Source organism: Ictidomys tridecemlineatus, unplaced genomic scaffold (genome assembly GCF_052094955.1).
Source record: "Ictidomys tridecemlineatus isolate mIctTri1 unplaced genomic scaffold, mIctTri1.hap1 Scaffold_3514, whole genome shotgun sequence".
Taxonomy (NCBI): Eukaryota; Metazoa; Chordata; class Mammalia; order Rodentia; family Sciuridae; genus Ictidomys; species Ictidomys tridecemlineatus.
Window position 1 is genome coordinate 62,345 of NW_027522419.1, and position 15,869 is coordinate 78,213.

Consider the following 15,869-nt stretch of genomic DNA (forward strand, 5'->3'; position numbering starts at 1 on the left):
TATCCTTCCTTCCTTTTTTCTTTTTCCCTTTCCTTTCCTTTCAGTGTTGGGGGTTAAACTTCAGGGCCATGTACATGCTGGACAAGCTCTCTACCACTGAGCTACATCTTTAGCCTTGTTGACAATTTCTACAGAAGTCATCTGAATTATTCCATAGAAAAACTCTTGTGTTAGACATTTGAAAAATAACTTGAGAAGAGTTGCAAACATGGGAATAAATAAGTTTTGATAAGTTCTTTTAAAATAATATATGATATGAAATGTTTCTAAAAATAAATTGAGTTGGTTTTCATGTCATTTTTTGTAGACAACTATTTATTTAAGAGTCTTTGAAATCTTTTTTCAGATGTTATTTTCACTTCTCACAGAATATAAATACTTCTAAGAAAGCTGTTCATTATAATATATATATCAAAGAGAAGGATAAGATAAGTGAGATCCTGCCTCAAACAAAACAAAATAAAATGTTGTGTGGGATTCTCACACAGACAGAAGACACCAGGGTATTCAACAAAAAGCAGTATTTATTTGTGTGAGTCTAGCCTCAGTGGATTCTTATCTGAAGGCTGACCATTATTGTAGACAATTGATCTCTTATATATTCTAGTTAGTTTCCTTTTACATACTAGTCTTTGTCTTCATATGAGGTAATAGACATTCCTGATTGAACATTCTATTTCAATACTACAAAGTAGCAAGAATATTCAAGATTGATTTCTGGAGGGCTCACAATGATACAGATGGCATCATGTTTTTTTTCTTTTCTTCTGAGATATCTATACCATAAAATGTAGCTCAGTGGTAAAGCATCCCTGGTGTCTATTCCCAGTACCAAACCAAAGCAAACCAAATAAATGCATATGCACTTAATTTAGGGCAGAGAGTTTAGCATTATAATGAGTTATATTGAGCAAAGTTTACTCTAGGTCACTTAGAAGAGCAGCTGTGTATCTTTGACTGGTTTAAGGCCTTTTCTAAAGAGCAGATTCTGAAACAAAGAAACAACTTCAAGTGAAGTTAGCCATGAGCAACTCTCTGCCTGCAATCACAAGTGTTCCTAAGTTCCTGCATGTCAGCTGAACACTTTGTAGGCCATTTCCTAGTGGGGAGAAAAGTCTGAAGGGGGAGAAAACTTGAATTCTTGGGTGATTCCCTTCTTATTTAACTATTCTAATCAACTTTCTGTCAGTACCTCCAGTATCTAACATGCAGAGAGGTTGAATAGCCTCCAAATCTGGATCTTTGAGAACTGATTCTGGCCCTCACCTCACTCCACATTCCTTGGTTGTTTTCTGAAGCACCTCAATACCTGGGTTTTGGAGGATTTCACTTCCTTCTATTTCTATGGCTTGCAGTTCTCTAAAATTCTATACAATTGTATACCTGAAATTGGGAAGGAGTTTCTCCAGGCAGGAGATTCAGCCTTTCTAGCAGGCTCTCTTGACCTTGAACCTACATAAGGCAGTCCCTTTAGGGCTACCCAGTAGACCACATTTGGGCTATTACTTTTGGGGTTGAGTGTTAGCAATTGTTGTCAGAAAGACATATCTCCGTGTTCCCAGGATCTCCCTCACTGAGGTAGTACTTACTATTTGATGGAGGATGAAGGCTATCTAGGTGCCCGCCAATCACTTTTCTCACCTCCTTTGCAAACTGGTATCAGAATCAGGTTTCTCTCACACAGCCCATTGCCCAAGGCTGCGATGACCCAGGAGGCTTTAGAGGCTAGTTCTGTAGGAGGGGTGAAGCCATTCTGCATTCTGCAAAGAGACACCTCTGTTCTTAGAGGCTGTAGTGATAGGAATCACCTGCATGTTTTCTTCTAGACCATCTTGACAGTGGGGTTGTGAGGGATGCAGTCAGGAATTCCTTTAAATCAGCTGTCAATTATGGCTAGAGATAGACCCAGGATCCTGTATTCTTGGGCTAGAGAAAAGAAAGCATATTGGTTCCTTCTATACAATTTCAGCACAACTTTTTATTTCTCTGGTTGTACCCGATGCAACAACACACTATATGTGCATTCCTATATGTACCTAGGTTAATGATGTCCATCTTAGTCCACCATCTTTACTCTCCACATGCTCCCTTTCATCCCTCCCTCCCCTTTTCCAAATCATAGTTCCTCCATTTCCCCCCCCCATTATGGATCAGCATTCAGTTATCAGAGAGAACACTCAGCCTTTGGTTTTTGTTGTTGTTTGGAATTGGCTTACTTCACTTAGCATAATATTCTCTAGCTCCATCCATTTACCTACAAATGCCATAATTTTATTCTCTTTTAAAGCTGAGTAATATTCCATTGTGTATACATACCACAGTTTCATTATCATTTCATCTATTGAAGTGCATCTATGATGCTTCCACAGCTTAGTCATTGTAAATTGAGCTGCTACAAACATTGGCAGCATTACTAAGCCATAATCCCAGCCCACATTCACCATTTTTAAGTGCAAATAGAATTCAGAAGTGATCAGTACATTCACTATCATCACCATCCATTGCTAGACTTCATCTTCATAACAGAATCTCTGCACCCATGAAATATTGCCAACCCATTGCCCATCATTCAGTCCCCTGCTTTCTGTTTCTGTGGGTTTGATGTCTCTATATACATCATCTAAGCAGAATTACATAGTAAGTGTCCTTTTGTGATTGTGTGACTACACTTAACATAATGTGGGATGAATCATATTCCATTGTGTGGATGGACAACATGTTTATCCATTCCTCCATCAATGGATGCTTACATTACTTCCACTCTTCAGTTTTGGGGAACTCCTACTTGGCATTTCTGGAAGCTTGAGCAGTAGAGGAGGTGGGGAATCTATAGGAAATGAGCTGTGGTTGGGATCTCATGGGTCCATTAATTCCAACTTGATGTAATCTTTAGGCAAGAGGAGACATGAGCTGATCCAGGTGAGGGAACCTGCAATTAGCACAGATGCTACAGGTAAGGCCAGAACAACCTCTTGACTCTAAAGAAAGAGGAAATTATGAAACTCAAAGACAGACTTGACAAGAGGGCCTACACCTAAGGAAATATGAAGTTGCGCGACACAAAGAAAACTAATAAGAAATGAATGTGAGTGAAGGATGAGCAAAGCTCAGGTACACCCTTCTTCCCAACATCACAGGTTGCACTTGCCATCCTTTGTTGATCAGTTGGTAAGAAGAAGGCTTAGTGTCTACTAGGTTTGAGCACTCCAACTCCAAGATCAGTGTTACCTCCTCCATTTAACAGAAGGATACCATTTTACACAGTTTCCTTTTAAGGACTTAGAAGTTCCCTGAGTAAAAGAGCTAAGTCTAATCTTTGCTTGTTCCAAGGTGCCTCATGCATAGTAGCACTGGGCCTTTCTGAATTGTCAGACTGAGGGCAGAGGTCAGGCCCAAAAAGTAAAATTAAGGAATCCATCTGTTGAAAGAAGATGCAAGTCACTGGGAATATTGGTCATCCATTATTCAGAGGTGGCAATAGCCTCTAACAAAACCCCAGGGGAATTTCCATATATCTTTTCAATATAAAGGCCAAACAAAGAAGGCACATTGCCAACAAGTTGGTGCATCCCCACAAGCAAAAGTTTATGCCCTTGATTATGAAGTTGCACCTCCTTTCTCCACAGAAAATCCTTAACTGGTCTTCTCCAGAATATTTACTATGGCTGATTTTAGGATCTCCAGCAAAAGAGTTCAATGTAGATAAACTCTCTATTTTTGTGTCACCTGTTTACTTGGCCACTGGCCAAGAAGATACCAGCACTGCAAGTGCTGGACACCTGCTTACTAGTTTTTCACAAACTTATCCAATACAGTAGTTTGTAGAAATGTGCAAACAAAGCCTCTGGCCTTGAGCTGGGCTTCACAGAGATGTCTGAATTTTTAAGATAAGAGAAATTACTAATTGGGCTCTATAGTAACAGCTGGCAGGGGGAGAAAAGAAAGGGGAGAAGAAGAATCTCTCCACTTTTCAGGTGTTGTCCTTGAAGGGTTAACTTGCCCAAAACACTGAGAGAAAAAGCTGCTTTCATCTGAAGTTCTGTAGACTGCGAACTTCTAAGCCTCTCCCTTTACATGCTGGGTATAAAACTTTGAAACTACCTGAACTCAGGGTTTAGGGAATTGATTGATTACAGAAAAGCTGTGCCCTCTGAACCTGGCTGCAGCCAAATAAAACTGCTTCCTGATATCTTCAGGGCCTCACTTCATCGGTTCCTACAACAATCCAGGCAGTCCTCTTTGTTTTGCTCTTGCAAATGAGACTCTTGTAGATAACTATAATAAGTCATATGCTGGATTATCTCTCACTGACCTTAAAGTTATAGTTAATTCTACCTATAACCAGAGACTTCCCCATGGGAAATGCAAAAAACCCTTGCTACCAACGTACCCAACAATGCTTTTTGGAACATTCCCCTCTGATAATGATAACATCCCATAGAATTAATGTGTTACTGCCATACCTTCTCTGGGGAAGAACAACATCTATGTGCCTGGGCAAGTGCAGCCCCCTGGAATGTAACTAATGTGCCAAAAAACAAAATGGGCTACTTCAATAACTGCTATGTAGAACAAGCCATTACCAATGGGTATGCAGGAAATCAGTATGGCATGATGGATATCACACTAATATTGCTAGCTGCTAGACCCATCAAATGGACCCCAGCTAGCTGGATAAATGGGTCTATATTGAGTCCATACCCTGACCATGGATTTTGACAATTGCCTTGGTAAGGTTATGCATAGTCATAAAATAATTAGCATCCCAAGCACCCTTAATATACTATATATTATATATACATGAATTTGTCTTTGTGCCAAATTATGCTTGTACCCATTATGCACAAGCTTGTGTTACACCACTCTTTGCCAGGCTAATAATCAATGATACAGATGGCATAAATATCACTAAGACAGAGATTCCTTATGCAGTAAATATATCCTGCTGGCTAACAAATTGTCTAACCCATGCTATGAAAGCTAAGTGTCTATTTATTCTCAAAGAGTCCCCAGCAGTCTGGCTTCCAGTGAACCTGTCTGGAGAGTGGAAGAGTCCATGGGACATGGAGATAAAGAATCTTCTAAATGAGATACTACACTGGACAAGGTAGGCAATTAGACTTATCAACACTGGGATTATTGCCCTGATTGCCACCATTGCCGCCACAACCACTGCCGCCGCTTCACAAACTCAGAGCATCTGGACTGCTCAGACTATAAGCAATTTGTCTACTACCATGGCAGAAGCCTATGCCATTCAAAATGACTAAATATATTGTCTCAAGCCGCTATCTTAGTCATTCAGCAAGAACTAGACCTCTACCAGGAAAAACTAGATATTCTGTTTATGTTGCAAAGGCTCACCTGTGACTCTAAATTTTAGAGTATTTGTGTCACCCAATATGCTATATCTGAAAATGTAACCTTACATTTCTCCAATTTTTCTTAGTATATTAACGGTGTTTGGGATGCTAACTATTTTATGACTATGCATAACCTTACCAAGACAATTGTCAAAATCAATGGAAAAAGGTGTCTAATCTTGAAAACCTTTTTTTGCTTCCATGAATTGACTGAACATTGGAAAAACCTGATAGCCGAATTAACTAATCCTTATAAAGCTATTACCCTTTATTACAGTAGGCTGTTCATAATAGTGATAATATTTTCTCTTGTTGTGAGATGGTTATGTAACCATGTGAAGACAACACAATGAAAAACAGCAATGCTGGCTGAAATCTTTGCAGCACAGTAAGAGTGGGAAGATGTGGGGAAAAGTGCATGGATTACTGCATACTTGGCATGTGTTAACAGAGTCTGAGTGGCAGGCCACTCCCCTTGTGCTAGGCATGTGAGCCACAGGCCACTCCCCTCGTGCTAGGCTTGGCTTGTGAGAGGCACAGCTCTGGGCCATACTTGCAGTTCCTGTGCTTGATCCATGGCCCACTTATTGATTGGTTGCTGCAAGGAAAGTTAGCAGAAATTGCATTGGTGGCTGCCTGTAATCTGCTTAGCTACTTCCTGAGTATAAATACATGGTAACTGTGCAATAAAAAGAGACCTGTTTTCTGTTTGGTCTCTGGAGATCTTGATTATTGACTCTGAAGCCACACTCTCCTCGACCCCATTCTGTGGACCTCCTTGTTGGATGAGGCCACACATAACAAAGAGAGTTAAACATTATTTTCAAAATCACATACTAGTACATGGCTAGGATAAAACTTGCTTCTTGGTCTGTCATCAAAATAGAAAGAGCTACTTCTACTTGAAGCTATCTTGCTAAACTCTTGGTGGTCTCCCTAAAGATTAGGCAGTCTTTGAAAACAGACCTATACAGAGATTCTGACATAGTAAAAACAAAAATAAAAAATAACAAAAAATTAAAAAAAAAATTGCTGAGGGACCTGCCATTGTCCAGCATCGACTGTGGAAGCTTGAGGGCATGGAGAAACCACTTCAAAGATGGTTTCAGAGAACAACATCTGCTTTATTGTACAGCAAAAAATAGCTTTTATAGTGGATATGTGCCAATTTACATATAACAGTCATGATAGACCAGAGATGATACATAACATATCATCTTATGGGAATCCAGACACCAAGAGTCTAGAAATTGACATGTAGGCTGAACTTGCACCTACAGAAATACTCCTTGTCAAAGAGGCAACAAAATTGGACTTGCCAATATTGTGACAGCATTTTGTCCCAAAACATGGCATTCTATGTTAGCATTTCCCTGCTGATCAATGAGCAAGACCCCCAGGTAGGTCCAAGATCAGGGCCTGAAACAGTTCCCAACTCTAAATCTTAAACAATCTGAGTTGTTAAGACAATTTTTTGTTCAGCTTCAGGCATACAGTTAATAAGACTTTTGATAGCAAACAAGGTTAACAAGAGAAGTATACCCAATATGTCATATGTTAACAGACTGTAGGGATTAAACCATGAAACTAACTTTTGACATTGGTCAAGCAAGTGTGTACCCCACCCTTAAAAGAAGGTGGAAACCATAGGCATCTTAATTTTAATAGAATTAGTTTTTACAATTTGGGCTGTCAGATTGAAGAGATTTTGTTGGAATTGATTGTCTCAAGTTCCATGAATATAATTTGACACAATAGTATAATTTTATAGAGAATCATTTCAGGAAAATTGAGTCCAATAAATGTGCATAAAATACACATCACAAAGCAGTTTTTAAGTTTGATGTAGAGCTTTGATTTTTTTATTTATATATGACAGCAGAAAGCATTATAATTCTTACTACACATATATAGCACAATTTTCCATATCTCTGGTTGTATACAAAGTATATTCACACCAATTTTTGTCTTCATACATGTGATTTGGATATTAATGATCATCACATTCCACCATCATTTATAGTCCCATGCCCCCTCCATTATCCTCCCAAACCTCTGCCTTATCTAAAGTCCAACTATTTTTCTCATGCTCCCTCTCCCTACACCACTATGAATCAGCCTCCTTATATCAAAGAAAACCTTCGGCATTTGGTTATTTTGGATTGACTAACTTCACTTAGCATTATCTTCTTTCACTCCATCCAATTACCTGCAAATGCTGATTTTATTCTCTTTTATTGCTGAGTAAAATGTCATTGTGTATATATGCCATTTTTTTAATCCATTCATCTATTGAAGGGCATCTAGGTTGGTTCCACAATTTAGCTATTGTGAATTGTGCTGCTATAAACATTGATGTGGCTGTGTCCCTGTAGTATGCTGTGTTTAAGTCCTTTGGGTATATATCCAGGAGAATATAGCTGGGTCAAATGGTAGATCCCTTCCCAATTTTTCAAGAAATCTCCATACTGCTTTCCATACTAACTTCCAGATTGGCTACACCAATTTTAAGTTGCACTAGCAGTAAATAAGTGTACCTTTTCCCCCACATTCATGCCAACACTTAGTGTTGTTTGTCTTTATAATAGCTGCCATTCTTACTCGGGTGAGATGAAATATTAGAGTGCTTTTGATTTGCATTTCTCTAATTGCTAGTGATGATGAACATTTTTATGTATTGATTGATTGATTGTACATAATCTTCTGAGAAGTGTCTTTCCAGGTCCTTCACCCATTTATTGATTGTGTTATTTGATTTTTTTGGTGTTTAGCTTTTTGAGTTTCTTATTTACCCTAGAGGTGCTCTATCTGATATGAGAAGGGTAAAGACTTGCTCCCAAGATGTGGACTCTCTATTCATCTCACAGATTGTTTCTTTTGTTGAGAAGGAGTTTTTTAATTTAAGTTCATTCCATCTATTGATTCTTGATTTTAATTCTTGTGCCACAGAAGTCTTATTAAGGAAGTTGAGGCCTGATTCCACATATGAAGATTAGGGCCTACATTTTCTTCTATTAGTTGCAGGATCTCTGGTTTTATTCCTAAGTTCTTGATCAATTTTGAGTTGAGTTTTGTGCATGGAGAGAGATAGGGGTTTAATTTTATTTTGCTGCACATAGATTTCCAGTTTTCCCAGCATCATTTGTTAAAAAGGCTATCTTTAATCCAATGCATCTTTTTGGCACCTTTGTCTAATATAAGATAATTGTAATTTTGTGGGTTAGACTCTGTGTCCTCTATTCTGTACCATTGATCTACCAGTCTGTTTTGGTGCAAATACCATGTTGTTTTTGTTACTATTGCTCTGTTGTATAGTTGAAGGTCTGGTATAGTGATGCCATCTGCTTCACTTTTTCTGCTAAAGATTGATTTAGTTATTTTGGGTCTCTTATTTTTCCAGATGTATTTAATGATTGCTTTTTATATTTCTATGAGGAATACCATTGGAATTTTGACTGGAATTGCATTAAATATGTATATTGCTTTTGGAAGTATGGTCATTTTGATAATACTAATTCTGCCCATCCAAGAGCAAGATATAACTTTCAATTTTCTAAGATCTTCTTTGACTTCCTTCTGTAGGGTTCTGTAATTTTCATTACATAGATCTCTCACATTCTTTTAAGTTTATTCTCAAGTATTTTATGTTTTATGAGCCTATTGTAAATGGGGTAGTTTTTCTCATTTCATATTTCTGAGGATTTATCACTGGCATAGAGAAATGCTTTTGATATAGGGGTATTGAGATATATATATCAACTACTTTGATGAATTTATTTGCTAGTTCTAGAAATTTACTGGTGCAAAATTTAGGGTCTTCTAAGTATATAATCATATCATCAGCAAATAGTGCCAATTGAATTTCTTTTTTTTATATTTGTATTCCTTCAATTTCTTTCATTTGTCTGATTGCTCTGACTAGTGTTTTAAGAACTGTGTTAAATAGAAGTGCTGAAAAAGGGCACCCCATCTTGTTCCAGTTTTTAGAGGGAATGCCTTCAATATTTTTCCATTTAGAATGACATTGGCCTGAGGCTTAGCATAGATAGTCTTTATGATTTTGAGATATATTTCTGTTACCCCAAGTTGCTCTAGTGTTTTTAATGTAAAGAGGTACTGTATTTTGTCAAATGCCCTTTCTGCATCTATTGAGATGTTCATATGATTTTTATCTTTAAGCATATTGATATAATAAATTACATTTATTGATTGTATATGTTCAACCAACATTGAATATCTGGGATAAATCTCACTTGATCATGGTGCATAATCTTTTTGATATGTTTTTTATTTGATTTTCCAGAATTTTATTGAGAATTTTTGCATCTATGTTCATTAGAGATAATGGTCTGAAGTGTTTTTTTTCTTTTTTTTTAATGTATCTTGGCCTACTTTTGAAATAAGGATGATATTGGCCTCATAAAATGAGTTTGAATGTTCTGCCTTTTTTTCTATTTCCTGAAATAAATCGAAGAGTATTGGTACTAGTTCTTCTTTAAAGGTCTTTTAGAACTTGGCTGTGTATCCATTCAGTCCTGGGCTTTTCTTGTTGGTAGACTTTTGATGACATCTGCTATTTTTTCACTCAAAACTGATATGTTTACATGGTTTATATCATCCTGACTCAGTTTGGGAAAACTATATGACTCTAGAAATTTTTTGATGCCTTCAAAATTTTCTATTTTATTGGAGTACAAGTTTTTAAAATAGTTTCTAATTATGTTCTGTATTTCTGTAGAGTTTGTTGTGATATTTTTATTTTCATCATATATGTTAGTGATTTGTGTATTCTCTCTTCTTTTCTTCATTAGCATGACTAAGGGTCTGCCAATTTTATTTAGTTTTTTCAAAGAACCAATTTTTGTTTTGTCAATTTTTTCAATTATTTCTTTTTTTTTCAATTTCATTGATTTCTGCTTTGATTTTAATTATTTTCTGCCTTTTGCTGCTTCTGGTGTTGATTTGATCTTGTTTTTCTAGGGCTTTGAGATGTAATATTAACTCATTTAATTGTTAACTTTTTTTTCTTTTAAGGAATAAACTCCATGCAATGAGCTTTCCCCTTAGAATTGCTTTCATAGTGCCACAGAAATTTAGATATATTGTGTCTGTGTTCTCAATTACCTCTAAATTTTTTTTTGAATTTTCTCTTTGATGTCTTTGGCAACCCATTTTCTATTAAATACAATATTATTTTGTCTCCAGGTGGTGGAATGGATTTTTTATTTTATCATTGATTTCTAATTCCATTCCATTATGACTTGATAAAATGCAGGGTAGTATCTCTACTTTTTATATTTGCTAAGGGTTTTTTGTGGCATATTATATGGTCTATTTTAGAAAAGGATCCATGTGCTGCTTAGAAGAAAGTATATTCTTTCATTGAAAGATAAATTATTCTATATGTGTCAATTAAGTCAAATTATTTATTATATTATTAAATTCTATCATTTCTTTGCTCAGCTTCTGTTTGGAAGGTCTGTCTAGTGAAGAGAGAGGTGTATCAAAGTCACCCAAAATTATTGTGTTGTGGTCTATTTGACTCTTGAACTTTAGAAGAGTTTGTTTGATCAATGAAGAGGCTTTATTTTTTGGGTACATATATTTAAAATTGTTAAGTCTTGTTGTTGTATGGTTCCCTTGAGTAGAAGATAGTGCCCTTCTTTATGCTTTTTGATTGACTTTGGTTTGAAGTCTACTTTATTTGATATAAAGATGGAAACTTCTGCTTGCTTCCACAGTCCATGTGAGTGGTACAATTTCCCCCCACTCTTCACCTTCAGTCTGTGGATATCTTTTTCTATGAGATGAGTCTCTTGGAGGCAGCATATTGTTAGTCTTCTTTTTCTTAATCCAATCTTCTAGTCTATGTCTTTTGATTGGTGAGTTTAGGCCATTAACATTCAGGATTATTATTGAGACATGATTTGTGTTCCCAGCCATTTTTTTTTAAATTTATGATATTTAATGTGGCTTGGTTTATCCTCTGATTTTCATCATTGTTTTTATTTTCTTATCTTGGAATATTTTGCTGAGGATGTTCCGTAGTTCAGGCTTTCTAACTGTAAATTCTTTTAACTTTTGTTTATCATGGAAGGTGTTTATCTCATCATCAAATCTAAAGCTTAGTTTTGCTGGATATAAGATTCTTCATTGACATTCATTTTCTTTCAGAGCTTGGTATATGTTGATTCACAGTTTCCTGGTTTTGAGGGCTTGGGTTGAAAAATCTGCTGAGATATGAATTGGTTTCTCTCTATATGTGATCTGATTTCTCTCTTTTGTGACTTTAAAAATTATACTTTTATTTGGTATGCTGGGCATTTTTATTATAATGTGCCTTGGTGTAGATCGGTTGTAATTTTGTATATTTGGTGTCCTGAATCCTCTCGTATTTGGTTTTCCAATTCATTCTTCATGCTTGAAAAATTATCTGATATTATCTCATTGAAAAGATTGTGCATTTCTTTGATTTGAAACTCTGTGCCTTCCTCTATACCAATAACTCTTAAATTTGGTCTTTTGATGCTGTCCCATTATTCTTGGATGTTCTGTTCATGATGTCTAATTATCTTCACTGTGTGATCAAATTTATTCTCTAGATTTTATACTTTGTCTTCATTATCTGACACTCTTTTTTCTAGGTGATATAGTCTATTCGTTATGCTCTCTGTTGAAATTTTTATTTGATTTTTTGTATCCTTCATTTCAAGGATTTCTGTTTTTTTTCTAGTGTCTCTATCTCTCTCTCTTAAAGTAATTTTGTGCTACCTGTATTTTTTCTCTTATTGTTAAAGTGATCAATTTCTGCCTGTATTTGCTTTTTTAGGTAATTTACAAATTCACAGATCATTTTAATTATAACATTTTGAACTCCTTCTCTGACATTTCATCAACTTCACTTTCCATGGGTTCTGTTATTATAGTGTCCTTTTTTGTTTGGGGCACTTTCCTCCATTAGTTTTTCAAGTTGTGTTTGTGCCTTCCTTTATTGCAGTGTGGATCTGAGGTATTACATTTTTTACCTATATTCTTGTTGTACCTGTGCAGATTATCTGTACCTTGACTCGATGTTGAGCTTCCAGACTCTACTGGTGTCCCTCAATGAATGCTTCTGCATACTGAATCTGGGTCCTGCATAAGTTGGCATGGGTAAATGTGGGCAGCCAGTCTGAATATTTCACATTCTCCTCCCTGGAGCAGAGAGGCTCTCACCATCACTACATTATGAAGTGACTTGGACATTGCCCCAGTCCTGGAGGTTAAGGATGCATCTTCAGAAGTAGGCTTTTCACCCCATGGATTGGAGCTATACTCACTTGTTCTTTTGTGATATTACCCTTTGCTCTGTTTGGGATAGAATGTTCCATGGAAATGCCTTTTGTGTGTCCATTTCTCTTTCTCTGGTTTTGGGTATGACCTTCTTATATGTCAGCCAACCACCTGACAGCAGGCTTCAGAAAAATAGACTCAATCCCTGAAACCAGATCCTTTGCCTCATTTGAATGGCTTCTCCTCAACAAAAAGGTTCAGTATGCACTTACTCTTTCTCTCTGCAGACACTTAAGGTCAGAGGAGGCATCATAGGACCCCTCCCCCCCAAAAAAAAGGTGTTTCTGTCTCTTGTGTGGTTATTTCATACAGCCCATTTGACCTGGAGTTACCCTTGGTGTTTTTATCATGAGAAACATGACAAGTGAATCTGGGCCACTGGGCTTGACCTCTCTTGGCAGTCAGGTGACTGTGGTGATCTGTGCTGAAATTTGGCTCCCACAGTACTCTGCTGGTCAGAAGGGGTTGTCCTGCACCTGAGGCTATGCTCTGGTCTGACCCACCAGTGTAGGGTGGAATGGGATTGCTGTGAGCCTGGGACCACCAGGCCAGTGTTGATTTGTTCTTCTTGAAGTTTATTTTGTTACAGGAGAGCCAAGATGGCAGCATGCAATTTTTTTATTGATTTTTTTTTTGAATCTCAAAAGCAGTGCTTATTTGTTTTATTATGTTGTTAGGAGCAAAATGTAAATAAAAATAAAGTTCTCTCTCTAACCATGCACCAAACTTAACTCAAAATTGAACAAGGACCCAGGAATTAAACCAGAGACTCTGTGTCTAATAAGAGAAAAAGTAGATTCTGGTCTTCTTCATGTGGGATTAGAGCACAACTTTCTTATAGCCCAGGAATTTAAGCCAAGAACCAATAAATGGGATGGAATCAAACTAAAAACTTTCTTCTCAGCAAAAGAAATAACCTGTGAAGTGAACAGAAAGCCTACATCTTTTTACCCCTCACACATCAGATAGAGCACTAATCTCTTGGGCATATAAAGAAATCAAAATGCTAAGCACAAAAAATAATAATAATAATAATAACCCAATCAACACATTGACTAAAAACTGGAACAGGTACATATAAGAAGAGGATACACAATCAATCAACAAATATATATAAAAAAATGCTCATCATCTCTAGCAATTTGAGCAATGCAAATCAAATCTAGTCTAAGATATTATGTCACTTTAGTCAGATGGCAAGTATTATGAAGACAAACAACAATAAGTGTTGATGAGGATGTGGGAGGGAGTGAGGTACTCATCCTTTCCTGGTAGGACTACAAATTGGTGCAGCCCATATGGCAAATAGTATGGAGATTTCTTGAGAAGTTGGGAATGAAACCACCATGTAATCCACCTCTTCCTATCCCTGGTCTATACCCAAAGGACTCAAAAAGAGCATACTTCAGAGACACAGCTACATCGATGTTTATAGCAGCACAATTCACAATAGCTAAAATGTGGAGCCAACCTAGATGCCCTTCAGTGGATGAATGGATAAAAAAAAAAAAACATGGCATATATACACAATGGAATTTTACTTAGCAATAAAAGTCAATAAAATCATGGCATTGGCAGGTATATGTATGGCATTGGAGAAGATAATGCTAAGTGAAGTTAGCCAATCCCCCATAAAACCAAATGGTTAATGTTTTCTTTGATATAAGGAGGCTGACTCATAATGGGGTAGGGAGGGGGAGCATGGGAAGAACAAATGAATTCTAAATATGACAGAGGGGTGGGAGGGAAGGGAAGGAGACAGGGAATTAGCAAGGATGATGGAACGTGATAGACATCATTATCCAAAATACATGTATGAAGACACGAATTGGTTTTCATCATACTTTATATAAGAAAAGAGATATGAAAAATTGTGGTATATATGTGTATTAAAAATTTTTATGCATTCTGCTGTCATCTTTTATTTTAACTCAATTTAAACAAACAAACAAAACAACAACAACAAGAAAAAGAGCTCTGTCTGGGAAGGGAATGGAGAAGTTCCAGGGTACTTTGGAGAAACCTATTGGATAATCAATATCTGCAAACAGTTGAGAATTATTGCTAAAAATTTTAGGAAATGGTCCATCCCTTTCTACACCTATAAGGAAAGGAGCATGAGCCATGAAGGTCCACAAAGAAATAGTCTGTGTACTATTGATGATTAAAGTAGTTAAAGAATAAATTAAGAATATAGAAGGCTGGGAGACATTTTGATGTGAATTTATCTCATCTGTTCAGATTGTTTGACCAACACTTTGACATCACCACAGGTTTTTGGATATTGTGGTTTATTGTCGTTGATGATGCTTTCTCATCTTGAGAGTCAGTTTCTGCATCTGTGGAATCAGACATCAAGTGTTGCACAAGTCTTGCTGGGATCCATATTGGTCTACATATTCTGGAAAAACACAAGCAAAAGCTTTCACTAGGGTAAATAAAGGGGCTGGTGGTTGCCATTGTTGTTTTTGAGCATATATCCAGACCACTTATGGTAACTTGAGGGACTGTTAATGGCTCCTAGTTTCTCTGTATTGGGTTATGGTTAACATCCTCAAATTTCAAAAAACATAAGGTAAATAAAGCCATATTGGTTAACATACGAGGAATTGCATCAGTTAGCAAGGGATTCTAGCTCTAATTTTTGTGTTTTGAGCCATAAAATTTTCATGGGCTGTCTCAAAAATGGCATTGTGCTTGGGGGTTAAAAGGAATTCTTGGAAAATATTTAATATTCTATTGTGCACAGAATACAGCAAACATTTTGAAAGTATAAGCTGAACCATTGTGTGCTGTTACATTATGTGGAAAACATTTTGTCACAATGCATTTGAGCATATGTTGAATGACATGATTAGTTTTTTCCCCAACCATAGGAGTAGCTGTAAGTAGTCCAGAAGATGTGTCAATTGTGACATATAAAGAGTTTAATTTACCAAGCAAGGGTATGTGTATGACAACAATCTTCCATAAAGACAATGCCATTAAACCCCATGAAATGACTCCTTCAGATTGTAAGACACCCCCCCAAAAAAAGAAGCATAACTTTTATAACTTTTCACTATCTGTTTAGTTTGTAGGATACTGAGTGTAGAAAAAAAAAGTGTTTAAGGGAGTGGACTGAATGATGGAATTGAGCATGTAACTCTTGCAGATTCCCAATCAATGCCATAT

The 15,869-nt window shown here is 36.7% G+C and overlaps 1 pseudogene; it reads right to left on the minus strand.

Annotated features, from left to right (window-relative positions):
- LOC144373319 (melanoma inhibitory activity protein 2-like) overlaps nt 1–15,869 on the minus strand; it is a 50,788-nt pseudogene that overhangs the window by 2,694 nt on the left and 32,225 nt on the right.